At 41.4% G+C, this 15,421-nt stretch overlaps 1 long non-coding RNA gene across 1 annotated transcript; it reads left to right on the forward strand.

Moving 5' to 3' along the window:
* Positions 1–1,723: 1,723 nt before the first annotated feature.
* On the forward strand, positions 1,724–14,864 carry LOC129145014 (uncharacterized). The gene is made up of 3 exons (XR_008549976.1): positions 1,724–1,794; positions 2,037–2,112; positions 14,829–14,864. It is a non-coding gene; the product is annotated as an uncharacterized LOC129145014 (long non-coding RNA).
* The last annotated feature ends 557 nt before the right edge of the window (positions 14,865–15,421 follow it).

Raw genomic sequence — 15,421 nt, forward strand, 5'->3', positions numbered from 1 at the left:
CTTGCACCCCAAACCACCGTGTTGGTTATGGCCTTAGCCCACAGTAGATCCAGAGCCCTTGCAGAGAGGTCTAACCCAAATCTGGGAGAGGCATGAAGACTCACCTACCCTTCCTGCCACTCTCTAGGATCTCCTGGCCACCTGCTGTGTGATCTCCTGGCCAGATGATACCTACTGTATACCAAGCTCTGTCTCTGGATAGAGTGACACCCAGAGCGCTCCTGCCCACAAGGGGCTGCCAAATAAAAACTCCCACCAGTAACTGGGTCAGGTCATCTTAGATGTGCTTGTGGCCATAGAAGAAAGAGATGGCAATGTGACACAGAGTAATGAAGGTCTCTCTGAGGAGGTGATGGTTCAGTCTGGGAGGGAAAAAGTTTTGTGCAAGAGTCCAGAATTGGGCTGGGCCTCCCCAATGGCGCAGCAGTTGAGCACTGGGCTGTGAAGCTGCCTGCAGCCTCTGCAGTGCCGGTTCGATCCCCGGCCACCGGCGAGGGTCCCACATGGCACACAGATCTTTCCTGCCGCGCCCACTGCTCCCCTCAGCAGTGTCTTTGTCAGTCTGCCTGTTCTGTTCCCCTCTCTGGCTTTGGTGAATTCTCTCACCCTCCCATGCTTCTGACTGTACCCAGTGCTTGTATAAATAAATAAATAAATCTTAAAAAAAAAAAAAAAAAAGGGTCCAGAATTGGGAAGCAGTGTGGCTACCAAAGGGCAGAGGAACCTGGGCAGGCTGGGGCTACACAGTGGACTAGCACCTGAAGGCCCAGGTCAGAGGGAGCCTGGAACTGGGTAGGGTAGTGAATCCATGATCTCTGGCAAGGGGCTTGAGGGCCAGCACATTGGCCAAGGCCACCTGCTCATCTACAGCTATTGTTCTACTTTCCCAGGGGAAGTGTGGCAGGATCTCATTAATTGTGAGGGAAAGGCCTGAGTCGGCAGAAAAGCAAAGTTTATCTTGAGCAGCTGCAGGCTGACCCTACGCCAGGGTGATCCTGTGACCTTCCAAGGACAGTCTAAATTTAGGTTCCAGATTCCTAGGGATTGGAGTTTGGGAAGCTCCTAGCTGAGATTTCAGTTCGGGGAAGTGAAAAACAACATTCCTCCCACCTTTCAGCTTTGAAACAGTTAAGGATGTTTCCCTTCAGTGTAGCAGATGTTTGCAGAGCCTGTCTCCTCTCTAAGGGTCAGAGGAAGAGCACAGAGCTCAGTGCCCTTTCTGGATGTTTGAGAGGCAGCATGGGCATTGTGGCACCCAGTTCTGCTCTGGGGGCATAAGGTGCCTTGTGTGGGAAGGATACTCACTGTGTTGGTTCACAGAGCACCCTGCCTGGGCAATGTCGAGCCTGGGTTATTGACGTTATTCTTTGTGGTCCGGACCACGGCATAGAGTCAGATTTGCCCCTACAAACAGTAAGCTTTTCAGACTAGTAAACTTATATTGTCTTGGTTTCCCCACTGGTAATGAAACCCTCCAAGACAGAGGTTGTAGAGTGGAGGGGAAGTCATTGTCAATCCCAGGTCCTCTGCTGTCCCAGAGTGCCCAACAGCCTCCTGAGACATCCTCCCTGGCTCCCTTGACCTTCAAGGCTCATCTGACATCAGTCCCGTTCCTCAGAATGGGCATTATCAGCTGTTAGTCGAAATCTGAGGGCACAATGGCTTTATCTTCACCCACAGATTGGGAAGTGAGGGGCAGGGAACTCTGGTTAACAAAGCTCTGGTTAACAGGGTGCTCATGTCTTCACCATAGATGATAGTCTCTACAGGATCCATAGTTCCCTGGAAGTCCAGGTAAGGCCAACCAACATTCTGTGAAGTGGCAGTGGTGCCTGTTGGGGACAGAAAAACACCCTTTACTCCTGCACTGTCTCATGGCCTCTCTGTCCACCTTCCCACCCCAGACCCTTCCTTCTCTGCAAACTGCATTTTGCAATACTTTTGTACTTTTTCCATTTAATATCACAGAGTGATTCTAGCCTCCTTTTTCATTCAGCATCAGTGTTAACCTATTCCTGCTTCCTTTCTAACTACAGGGAATATGGCCTAAGGGTTGAATAGAGCCAGGAGGGAGTCATCTTATATGCACCACTGATGGGGAAGGACAGCAGGGTATGACAATCAACAATCTGTTCTGAGGTTGTGTAAAGTGGGGATGATAATGGAATGCTTGACATCAAAAGGGCTTAGTGGAAATCACATCCTGGTTCAAGGTGGACACTGGAGTTAACATATTTGATGTCAAGATACTGTTTCAAATGGTAACTTTTCTATTATAAATAATGCTACTATGAATGTCATTATTCATAAATCTTGGTATTTGGGGGTGATTTCCTCAGGAAAAATTCCTTGAAGTAGAATTTCTGGTTCACATCCAGGAGGTTTCAGTGACTGCTGCCTGCCTTGCATACTCAGTTTTTAAAAGTGTGCTGAGTAAGTAGAAAATACTCTATCACTTTAACTTGAACTTCTTTGAATACTTAGAAAGTTAAATTTTATCCCCACTTGATATTGGTCATTTTCACATCCTATTTGGTGAGTTGTTTATGTACCTACATCGAGAATTGGTGTTTTGCTTAATTTATATGTTAGAAACATTACTTGCTGTCATACATGTGGCAGATACCAGTTGCCATTTGCTACTTAATATTTTAATGATTATTTCCAGGGTGTTATAGAAGTTAAACTTTTTGAGTATGTGAATCTGTTAAGGTTTTCTCTATATGACTCTTACTTTACTTTTTACCATCGAAAAGTCCTTCTTTATCCAGAAGATACAAATTAAGTTATATTTTCTTATCATTTTCTTCTATCTGATTCTGACCAAGATAGATGGGACTAACAGCAGCTTACAGTTTTTGCTCAACAGCAAAATGGAGGTATAGAAGAAACAGCCAACTTGAAGATAGAATAATAGAATTATTCCATTTGAATAAGATGGAGACTGTGACTGGGGCGGGGGGGGGTGTGAGGGGAACAGAGACTCAAGGGAATGTGAGACCCTAGAAAAACAACTAGGATTCGTGTCATTGGAATTCCAAAAGGAGAGGAGAAGAAGGGTGGAGACTAAAAAGTATTCAAAGAAGAAATATCTCAAATATCCTAAATTTGACAAAAAGAAAAAAAACTAGATTCAAGATATTGCTCATAAACCAAATAAGACAAACCCAAAGAAATCTAAACCAAAGCACATCAAAATTAAACTTCTGAAAACAGAAAGTAAAGAAAAATATATAAAAGAGTCTGAGAAAAGGGACATCTCACTAAGAGAAACAAACCAAAGGGCCAAAGATTTCTCAGAAACTACAGAGACCAGAGAAAGTAGCACACATTTTTTGTGCTGAAAGAAAAATAAAAGACAGCCCAGAATTCTATTAAATATATTCTTCAGGAATGAAGAAGAAATCGATATATTATGAGATGAAGGAAGACCTAAAAGTGACTGATACTCTTTTTTTTTTTTTTTAATTTTTATCAAAGTACCATTGCTTTATATCATGGTTTGTACTTTGGAAGAGTAGGATCTCCCCCTTCAGGTATAGTCACTGTAGCACACCACTGACCCACACAACCATAGTCCTCCACCACAGCCCATTGTGCTCTCTCCCTATGCTGTTCTCATGCTTCCCCTCTCCCCCTTTTGCTGGGGTCAGAGGTACAGGTCTGCCATTGATCCTATACCAAGATCTTAACTTGAACATTCTAGTTTTGTTGATACAGAAAAAAAAATTATATACGTTGTAAGATTAAATTTACTATGTAAGATGGTAAAGATAAGTTTCCTACTCTGTGACAGGCTGTGATTGCTGGTCAAGGGGAGGGTGAGGCAGGTGGCACCCAGATCACATAAGTAACCAACACATATGGCCGGCCTGCAGTCCTGCAACCCTCCCTGCGACTGTGTAAGATGAATCTACCACAGTCCCATCTAATTCTTCTGAACCCAGAGTCAGAGCCTCAAGTATTGTGGCACTGCCAGTACTCCTCATGATAAGTGCCAGCCTACTCTAAGTCACTTTGAAGTGGTATTCTGGGATCCCTGAGGCTCCTAGCCCGACTCTCTTCCCACCCATAGGGGCCCAACTCTGGTTTTCTAGATTGAATTTATACACAAAATAGTTCTCAAAGAAAGCAGTCCTCTGTATAATATATTTTTTTAAAAGATTTTTTTTATTTATTTATACAAGCACTGGGTATAGTCAGAAGCGTGGGAGGGTGAGAGAATTCACCAGAGCCAGAGTGGGGACCAGAGCAGGCAGAAGGACCGAAGTACACTGCTGAGGGAGCAGCGGGCGGCAGGAGAGGTCTGCACGCCATGTGGGACCCTCCTCCAGTGGCCGGGGAGCAGATGGGGATCGAACTGGCGCTGCAGAGGCTGCGGGCAGCTTCACAACCCAGCACTCAACTGCTGCGCCACCGGGGAGGCCCATGTATAATATATTTTAAACTTTTTTTTTTTAATAGAGGCATGTTTTTTTTATTTGTTTGTTTGTTTGCTTTGTTTATACATGCACTGGGTACAGTCAGAAGCATGGGAGGGTGAGAGAATTCACCAGAGCCAGAGCGGGGAACAGAGCAGGCAGAAGGACCGAAGTACACAGCTGAGGGGAGCAGCGGGCGGCAGGAGAGGTCTGCACGCCATGTGGGACCCTCCTCAGGTGGCCGGGGAGCAGCCGGGGATCGAACCTGCGCCTCGGAGGCTGCAGGCAACTTCGCAACCCAGCGCTCAACCTCTGTGCCACCGGGGAGGCCCCCATGTATAATATATTTTAAAAGTATTTTTTGGACAGCTGTTGTATATGGTAAAGTCTCAAAATGCCACTGATGTTCCCCCACCAGTCTTTGATGAATGGTGGTATTAGTCTCCTTCACTGGGCACATGTAGAGAGCAGCCTAACGCCAGGTCTTGGGTTTCTCTCACAGGCCTTGGCTCCAAAGTCAGCAGCTGCTGACCAAAAGCTGGGTGTCTCAAACCTTCCCCAAGTGACCTGGGACCTCTTATCTTATTTTGTTTTTGACCAATATCTTGAATCTAGTTTTTTTTCTTTTTGTCAAATTTAGGATATTTTGAGACATTTCTTCTTCCTCCGCCCAAGCAATGACAACCCTTTTCTCACAAGATTGTGAAGAATCAACAATTCCTTAACACAGTACTTGGCAAATGGTATGTGCTCAATGGAACAGGCAACTCTCAACATGAATGATGCTCTGGCCCTACTGGTCTAGGTCAGTATAGTAATTCTCAAAACAGTATTTCCTCCATCTGTGCATCTGTTGTTGACAAAATGCTCTTCCACACATCCTGTGTGGGATCCTACTCAGAAGAGGCTTAGCTAGACTTGAAAGACTTTTCAGAGTTCCCAGTGTGTTTAATTCATGTGTGACCCAGGGACCCAAAAGACCTAGGAGTACAATTCCAGCTTCCCATGAAAAGACTTGATCACTGACCATTAGAGCCAGTACCTGGCCTAGCTAACCACCGAGGTCAATGGTGGCACTTTCAAAAGAAACAAATTAGTGGGCCTCACCAGTGTTATCTGAAATCAAGGAGTGTTCAAACCCCCCAGGTGCCTGAGGATCTGAGTAAAGACCAGCTATTGTTATTCTAATTCAGAGAAATAACACATGAGACAGGCAAAAGTACAACTATTCTGTTGGTCCACAGCCTAGGGGAGGCAACACTTTCTCTCCAAACCTACACCCTACCACTTCCACAAAGGGGTGAGATTTTAGAGGGGGAGAAGGAAAATCACTGCTGTGGATTAATCTTCTCATTTCACAGATGAATAAACAGATCCACAAATACTAGGACGAGTGTGGCAGAACCTCTACAAAGTACCCTTTCACATATTGGGTCACAAGACAAACATCAACAGATGCATTAAGATCAAAGTCATTTCAACTATCCTCTCTGATCATAAAGGCATCAAACTAGAAATAGACCATGAAACAAAAACAAGGAACCCTCACATTTCATGTAGATTGAAGCCCATACTATTGGAAGACCATTGGATTAAAGAGGAGATCCAAGAAGAAATTAAAAAAATACTTTAAGACAAATGATAATGAGGACACAACTTTCCAGAATGTACGGGAGACAGCAGAAACAGTAATACGAGGGAAATACATAATACGGGTTCACATGAAGAAACAAGAAAGAACTCAAAAGAACTCTAATCTCCCATCTCAAAGAACTAGAAAAAGAACAATCAAAAAAACTAAAACCAGTTGAAGAAAGAAAATAATAAAAAGCAAAGCAGAGATAAATGAAATAGAAATTTTAAAAAAATTGAAAAAGGTCAATGAAACCAAAAGTTTATTCTTCAAAAAAATACATAAAATAGACAAACCTCTAGCCAGGCTTACAAAGAAAATATGGGAGAAAACACAAATAAATAGGATCATAAATGAAAGAGGAGAGATTACAATAGACTCAGTAGAAACCAAAAGAATTACCAGAGATTACTATGAACATATATTTATTTATTTTTTAAAGATTTATTTATTTATGCATACAAGAACAGGGGTACAGGACATAGGTGCGGGGGTTGAAAGGATTCACCAGAGACAGAGTGGGGAACAGAACAGGCAGACTGACTGAAATACACTGCTGAAGGGAGCAGTGGGCGAGACAGCAGAGGTCTGTGCCATGTGGGTAGCTCCCTGGCTGGCCGGAGATAAAATGCGTGCTGCAGAGGCTTCAGATAGCTTCATAGTGCTGTGATTAACCCCTTGCACCACCAGGGAGGCCCCAACTACTATGAACATTTATATGCAAACAAGTTCAACAATCTAAAATATATGGACAAATTCCTAGATCAATATTATCATCCAAAGTTAGATAAAGAAGAAATAGAACACCTAAAAAAGCAGTGAAATTGAAGCAGTAATGAAAACCTTCCCAAAAACAAAAGCCCAAGACCAGATTGCTTCACAAATGAATTCTACCAAATGTTCAGAAATGAACTAGTGCTTATGTTTTTTTAAAAAAGATTTATTTATTTATGCATACAAGAATGGGGATACAGGCCAGAGGTGCGAGGGTGAGAGGATTCACCAGAGACAGAGTGGGGAACAGAATAGGCAGATTGACTGAAATACATTGCTGAGGGGAGCAGTGGGATAGGAGGAGTCTGCTATGCCATGTGGGTTGCGCCCTGGCTGGGGATCAAACTCGTGCTGCAGAGTCTGCCAGCTTCATAGGTTGCGTCTTAACCCCTTGCGCCACCAGGGAGGCCCCACTAGTGCCTATCTTACACATTCTTTCAAAAAATTGAGAAAGAAGGGCCTCCCCGGTGGCGCAGCGGTTGAGCCCTGGGTTGCGAAGCTGCCCGCGGCCTCTGCCGCGCCGGTTCAATCCCTGGCTGCTCCCCGGCCACCAGAGGAGGGTCCCACATGGTGCGCAGACCTCTCCTGCCGCCCGCTGCTCCCCTCAGCAGTGTACTTCGGTCCTTCTGCCTGCTCTGTTCCCTGCTCTGGCTCTGGTGAATTCTCTCACCCTCCCGTGCTTCTGACTGTACCCAGTGCATGTATAAACAAACCATCAAACAAACAAATAAATAAATAAATAAAACATGCCTCTATAAAAAAAATAATAAAATAAAATAAAATTTAAAAAAAAATAAAAATTAAATTAAAAATTGAGAAAGAAGGAATACTACCCAATACATTTTATGAAGCCAGCATTACACTAATACCAAAACCAAACAAAGACAACACACAAAAAGAAAACTATAGGCCAACCTCTCTAATGAACACTGATACAAAATCCTCAATAAAATCTTAGCTAACGGAATCCAACAATGCATCAAAAGGATAATACACCATGACCAAGTGGGATTTATTCCAGGGGCACAAGAATGGTTCATCATCTGAAAATCAATCAATGTAATCAACACATCAACAAAAAGAAAAATAAAAACCATATGATTATATCAATAGATACTGAGAAAGCATTTGACAAAATTCAACATCCGTTTATGATGAAGGCCCTCGAAATTTTTGCAACAGAAGGAACATACCTTAATATGATAAAAGTCACATATAACAAATCCACAGGCAATATTATTCCCAATGGTGAAAGCCTTTCCTTTAAGATCAGGTACAAGACAAGGATTTTTACTCTTGCCACTGCTTTTTGATATAATATTGGAAGTCCTAGCCAGAGCAGTAAGACAAGAGAAAGACATACAAGGAATTCAAATAGGGAAAGAAGAAGTAAAACTGTCACTATTTGCAGAGAGTATGATAATATACATAGAAAAACCTAAAAATGCCACAGAAAAATTAATCAAAATAATAAACCAGTTTAGTAAAGTAGCAGGATACAAAATCAACACACAAAAATTAATGGTCTTCCTGTATGCAAACAATCAATCTGAAGAAGAAGCAATTAAGAAACCATCCCATTTATAATTGAAACAAAAAAAAATTAAATACCCAGGAATAAACTTAACTAAGGAGGTGAGTGACCTTTAAAAAGAAAACTATAAAATGTTGTTAAAAGAAATAGAAGAAGACATAAGGAAATGGAAAGAGACCTCCTGTTCATGGATTGGAAGAATTAACATTATTAAAATGGCCATCCTACCAAAAGCAATTTACAGATTCAATGCCATCCTGAAAAAAATCTCAATGACATTCTTCAAAGAAATAGAAAAAATATTGATGAAATTCATATGGAGTTGCAAAAAATATCAAATAGCCAAAGCTCTCCTCACTAAAAAGGAGGATGGAGATATCATGCTCCCAGACTTCAAACTATACTACAAAACTGTAATAATTAAAGCAATATGGTACTGGAACAAAAATGGACACACAGATCAATGGAATTGAATAGAAAGCCCAGAAATAAAGCCACACATATATGAACAACTAATCTTTGACAAAGGAGCAAAGAGTATGCAATGGAACAAGGATTGTTTGTTGAAAATGGTGCTGGGAAAACTGGACCACCACATACAAAAGAATGAAACTAGACTACTACCTCACACCATGCACAAAAATCAACTCAAAATGGATAAAAGAATTGAACAGAAGACCTGAAATCATAAAATATATAGAAGGAAATATAGGTAAAACACTACATGACATACATCTCAGTAACATCTTTAAAGACACATCCCCCCAAGAAAGTGAAGGAAAAGATAAACAGCTGGGATTACAGCAAACTAAAAACCTTCTGTATAGCAAAAGAGAGAACAGCCAAAACAAAGAGATATCCTACTGACTTGGAGAAAATTTTTGCACTCCATAGAACTGATAAGCGAATGATCACAAAGATTTACAAAGAACTCACATGTCTCAACAAAAACAAAGTAAACAATCCAGTCAAAAAATGGGCAGGAGGACTAAAAAGTCACTTCTCCAAAGAGGAATGCAAATGGCCAATAGGTATATAAATAAAGGTTCAACATCCCTTATCATCAGGGAAATGCAAATCAAAACCACAATGACATACTACCTTACACCAGTGAGAATGGCACATATTAAAAAAACTAGCAACAACAAATGTTGGCGAGGATGTGATGAAAAAGGAACTCTCCTGCACTGCTGGTGGGAGTGCAAACTGGTCCAACTACTATGGAAGGCTGTGTGGAGTTTCCTCAGACTACTAAAAATGTAGCTACCATATGACCTAGCAATTCCACTCCTAAGAGTCTACCCAAAGGACACAAAAACATTAATTCAAAAGGATACCTGCACCCCTATGTTTATTGCAGCAGTATTTATAACAGGTAAAACCTGGAAACAGCCCAAATGTCCAAAAATAGACGACTAGATCAAGAAGATGTGATATATATACACAATGGAATACTATTCAGCAATCAAAAAAGATAAACTCATCCCATTCTCAGCAACATGGATGAAACTAGAAGGGATTATGCTCAATGAAATATCAGAAGAAAAAAGAAAAATATTGGGTGGTTTCATTTATAGGAGGAATATAGGGGAACCAAATTAAGGGATCAGGGGAAAATAATAACAAAAAAATTGGCAGGCAACTATAAATAAGAGACATTCTGTGGGGGAGGAGAAAGGAGAAGGATTAGAACAGGGGAGGGAAGAGCATAGGGAACTATGGCGATGATGCACGGGTGAATTGATGGTGAGAATTCTATGGGGACTACACCTGAGAGGAGAAAGCAAACATTATAAAAAAAATGAGCATTGATGTAAATATATATAAATAAATAAATTATATTAATAAAAAGTTGTCAGGGACATCTAACCAGATATTATCTAGTGATAACAGCGTAAATCTACCTACAAGACACAGTAATCCTAAATGTATGCACCTAACAACAAAGCTGGAAAATGTGATGGAAAAATAAATTAAAAACTAAATGGAAAAATAGACAAATACACAACTATAACTGAAGTTGCAACACTCTTCTCTCAACAATTGATAGAACAAAAGGTAGAAAATCAGAAGGATAGGACTCAACAACATTTTTAAACAATAAGATCTAGCCAATATTTCTAGAACACTGCCTTGCAGAATACACATGCTTTTCAAATGTCCAATGAACTTATGCTAAGAAAGATCATAAACTGGGCCATAAAAAGAAATCCAAAATGAATAAAAGTAAAAGGTGAATCTTTGAAAAATGAGCAAAACTGACAAATTTTAGTTAAATTGACCCCCAAAAAGAGAGAAGACTCAAATTGCTGAAGTTAGGAAAGAAAGATAATGATATCTTGCTAATAATGAAAGTGATGATAAGGGAATACTATGAGCAATTGTATGCCAAAAAATTAGATAAATTATGAAGACAAATTCCAAAATACAAACTATTAAACCCGAGCAAGAAGATATATGAAACTTGACTAAATCTGTGACAAGTAAAGAGATTGAATTAGTAACCATGAAAAACTCTCAACAAAGGAAAGTCTGGCTTCACTGGTAGCTGCTAACAAATGTTTAATGAACAATAAGTACAATGGCAGAGAGAGAGAGAGAGAGAGAGAGAGAGAGGAAAGAAAATAGATTTTCTTCCTGCTACTTACTAGGTTTATTAGCCTTATACAAGAATGATCGCACATACTAAGCAGAGTATAGAAGACCTCTGTCAGGGGCCTCCCTGGTGGCAAAAGGGGTTAAGACACAGCCTATGAAGCTATCCGCAGCCACTGCAGCACAAGTTTGATCCCCTGCCAGGGAGCTACCCACAGGTGCAGCCAACCTCTCCTAGCTCGCCCACTGTTCCCGTCAGCAGTCAGTCTGCCTTTTCTGTTCCCCACTCTGTCTCTGGTGAATTCTGTCACCCCCCCCCCCACCTCTGGCTGTACCCCAGTTCTTGTATGCATAAATAAATAAATATTTAAAGAGAAAAAAAAAAGCCCTCTGTCAAGGTGGAGCCCACAGGTTTTGGTACTGAGGACCCCTGTATATAATTTGCTGTTAGTAAAAGTTTAAGTGTGATAAATGGATTTGCCTACTTCATTCTTCAGAGTCCAATTACCTTCATAGTTTGGGGGAACTTATTCATTTCCCCTTCCTCCATTGTCTGGTCAGATAATAAAGATCTGTTTTATAGACCTTTCAATCACCAGGCAATGGTCGTTCCTATTTAGGAAGTTGGTAATAAGTCTCTTAAGACTGACCTCTACTTCAAATGTAGGCATTAGGCCCCAGGGAAGCTTGTGCTTCTCACCAATCAGCTATAGATCAGAGGTCCCCATGACCCCTTCTCAGATTTTAGGTGCCTGCTGCAAGCCCTGATTACTATCTGAGCTTTGGACCAACTGGCTATAAATCAGTTTCCCAGTACACCCTCCTGAAGTTTGATTAAATTTCTGGAGTGGTAGACAGAATTCATGAAACCCATTTACTCACTCAAATCAGATAAATACCACAAATTCATTACAAAAGATACCAAAAGATATGAATCAACAGCCAGATGGAAGAGATACATAGAAGGAGCTTCCATGTCCTCTTCTGGGCCTTTCTACCCAGAATCTTCACATGTTTACCAAACTGGAAGCTCTCTGGAGTCTTAGACTTTTATGGAGGCTCTATTGCATAGACATGATTAAGTCATTGGCCACTGGAAATTGATTCCACTTCAAACCCCTCTCTCCCCTCCAGAGGTTAGGGAGGTGGAACTGGAAGTTCCAACCCTTTATTCCAGTTGGTTTCCATGGTATTCAGTACCTATCCTTAGTGATTTCCAAAGTTATCTTCATTAAGGTAGCAAAGACAGTTTTGACACTATTAACATATTCCAAGGGGAACTGCGAACCAGGAACTGTAGAAGACCAAATATATATTAGAAATATACTTTGATCATCAGAATGGCCAAAATAGATATTCTTTATAAATCACAATATCACAGATTCCATTCAAAAAACTTTTTATAATAAATTATCCAGTTCATCCTTTTTCAAATTTGTTGACACAAAGTTGATTAATAGCTTCTTATTTTCCTGTTCACCCAGAGGAGCATTAATTGTTAAATCTCCTTTTTTTCCCCCTAAATGTTTTCTATTTGCCTCTTCTTTTCTGGTTAATGTTACCAGAAGCTTGGCTTTGTATTTGTAGTTCCATCAAGTCAACATAGTGCTTTGCTGTCTTAAACTGAATTTCATCTGGTATTGACACAGCTTACAAGTTTACTTTTGCTTAGTCTTTGTGTGGTGTGCCTTTCTCTCTCTTGATCTTCAGTATTTTATATCTTTGTTTTAGGAGGGCCTCATGTAATTGCAGAAAGCTGGAATATTTTTCATACAATGTGATAATCTGTTTTCTTTATCTGGAGTATTTGTTGCCTCTACACCTTCACATTCCCTGTGATTATAAGTATATTTAGGTTTATTAGCATCAGCTTAGGTCCAGCTCCCCCTGCCCATTCTCCTTTCCGTCTTTTGGATTTGTGGGTTTTTTGTGTTTTTTTTTGTCTTTTTCTTATTCCATCTTCCCCTTTTACTTGTTTCAAAATTATACTTTCTGCATCTATTTCAGCGGTCATGCTCTAAAGGTAATGACCTCCAAAATGAATCTTTGCCCTTTTCCTATGCAATACTGAAATCTTAAAATGTTTTAACCTTGTCACCTGCTGCCAGCTTCCATGCTATTGTTGCCTGTGCCCTGTGATTGTTTGGAAACACTCAGGGCTGGTATGCAGGGTCCACCCAGAGAGGATCTCCCCCCACTCCCAACCTCCTCAAATGGTGGCCACACCCAGCTTGCCAGATGGAAAGCCAGGAGCAGGAAACTGCTATAAACACAGATTGGGCACCCACACTGTTCCCAGGAGCCGTTCTCAGACCGTATCTGTACTCCCCCTGCCTTTGTCAAGCCCTCAAGACTTGGTACCCAGGCCAGTATTTGGACTCACTCCAAACAAGGAGTGAGTCACAGTTGGACATCCAGGACGAGGCTGACCACTCCAAGGACCTGGTGACGCTCTCCAAGCTTACAGTCCTTCCCAGGATTGGAGGAGGTGGCTGCCTGCCTGCATAGCGTAGGCTGGCAGGACCTGAACTCACCTCTGGGATGCTCTTGTGTGAATTCGCCTCTTGGCTGCCCTTGTTTGCTTCCTGCAGACACCCTTTCTCTTCAGAGCCAGGGGGTTCAGTTGGTCTGACCCCAGCAGCACATGCTGGCCTAGCCAATGTACATAATGCTCAGCATGCTGCCTCAGACGGCCTTCAGCTCTCACTCCAGACTCCAGTGACTGAGTAGCAAGGGGTTAGAAAGGGCCAGTCAGAGAGGTCACTATCACCTACCTGGGAGGCTAGGAGGTTGTGAAAAGATGCCCTAATATGGGTTTGGAGAAATAAGTAAGGACTTCACCAGGCTGAGGGTGGGAACAGGCCGTCCTGACAATGAAAGACCCTGAGCAGGGAGCAGGAGAAGTAACAAACTTTGGCTGGCAGTGTTGGGGTGGGAAAGGGGACACATAGCTGACAACAGGAGGGTCTGTGCTGCTGGGTGGGGTGCAGAAGAGATGTTTTTTGGGAACAAAATCCAGAGCCCAGCTTTCCAAGATGTTAACCTTTCCTAGAAGCCGCCATTTAATAATTGTCATTTGGCCATATCTAGCTGCCAGGAAAGGTGCCACTGACTCAGCAAAACACAGGCCTTCTATTCCCAAGGGAAGAGACATCTGTGCTTTGTGCTGAGTTCTGAGGTCAGAACTCAGGATCAGAGAGATGAAGTGAGAGAGAGATCCTGGACAGAGATGCAAGCTCAAGAGTGTTGGCACATCCTACCCTTGTGTTCCCCTCCCTTCCATTGCAGCGTGTACTGTTGAATCTAACAGTTAAGATATCGAAAACTTAAAAAAACCATAGCAATATAGAAAATAATAAAGAATTTCATCAGTGAAACTCAAATTTTGAAAGACTTTTAAGAGTTTTAGAAGCACAGAAGGAGATGCAGCCAGACTTCACTTATTAGCTCTACTAGGTTTTTTTTTTTAAGATTTATTTATTTATGCATACAAGAGTTGGGGTGTAAGCTAGAGGTGTGGGGGGTGAGAGGGTTCACCAGAGACAGAGTGGGGAACAGAACAGGCAGACTGACTGAAATACACTGCTGAGGGGAGCAGTGGGCGAGACAGGAGAGGTCTGCTGTGCCATGTGGGTTAGCTCCCTGGTCGGGGATGGAACTCATGCTTCAGCTGATAGCTTGGCTGTTGATAGCTTCGTAGTGCTGAGAGTTAACCCCTTGCGCCACCAGGGAGGCCCCTCTACTAGGGTTTTTTTTGGTAGTTTCTTTAGGGTGTTCTAAGATTATATAATGTGCAAATAGAGGTAGTTTTACTTCTTCCTTTCCAATATGAATGCCTTTATTTCTTTTTCTTGTCTATTTGCTTGCTTAGAATCCCCAGGACAATGTTAAATAGAAGCGGTAAGAGGTAGGTCTCCTTTCTTATTCTTAAAAACCTTAGTGGGGATGTATCCAGTCTTTCAGATGCCCTTTATCAAATTGAGGAAGTCCCTTTCTTTTGGTACTTTGTTGTATGTTCTTATTTTGAAAGGGTGTTTGACTTTATCAAATGCTTTTTCTGTGGTTATTGAGATGATCATATGTTGCCCTGCCCCCACTTATTCTATTAATATAATATATTATAATGATTTTTCTATACTAAACCCACCTTGAATTCCTGGGATAAATCCCACCTGGTCATGGTATATAATTCCTTCTCATATGGTGCTGGATTCAGTTTGGTACCATTTAGTTGAGGATTCTTGCATCTATATTCATAAAGGATATTGACCTATATTTCTCTTATGATGTCTTTGTCTTCAGTATCAGACTAACAATGGCTTGATAACACAATTTAGGAAGTTTTCCCACTTCTATTTTTTGGAAGTTTCTTGAGAAGGATTGGTATTAATTCTTTAAGCATTTGATAGCTCTCACTAATAAAACCATCTGATCCTTGGTTTTCCTTTGTTAAAAGTTTTTCTA

The sequence above is a fragment of the Talpa occidentalis genome, unplaced genomic scaffold (assembly GCF_014898055.3).
Source record: "Talpa occidentalis isolate TD23 unplaced genomic scaffold, MPIMG_talOcc4v2.1 talOcc4.8, whole genome shotgun sequence".
Taxonomy (NCBI): domain Eukaryota; kingdom Metazoa; phylum Chordata; class Mammalia; order Eulipotyphla; family Talpidae; genus Talpa; species Talpa occidentalis.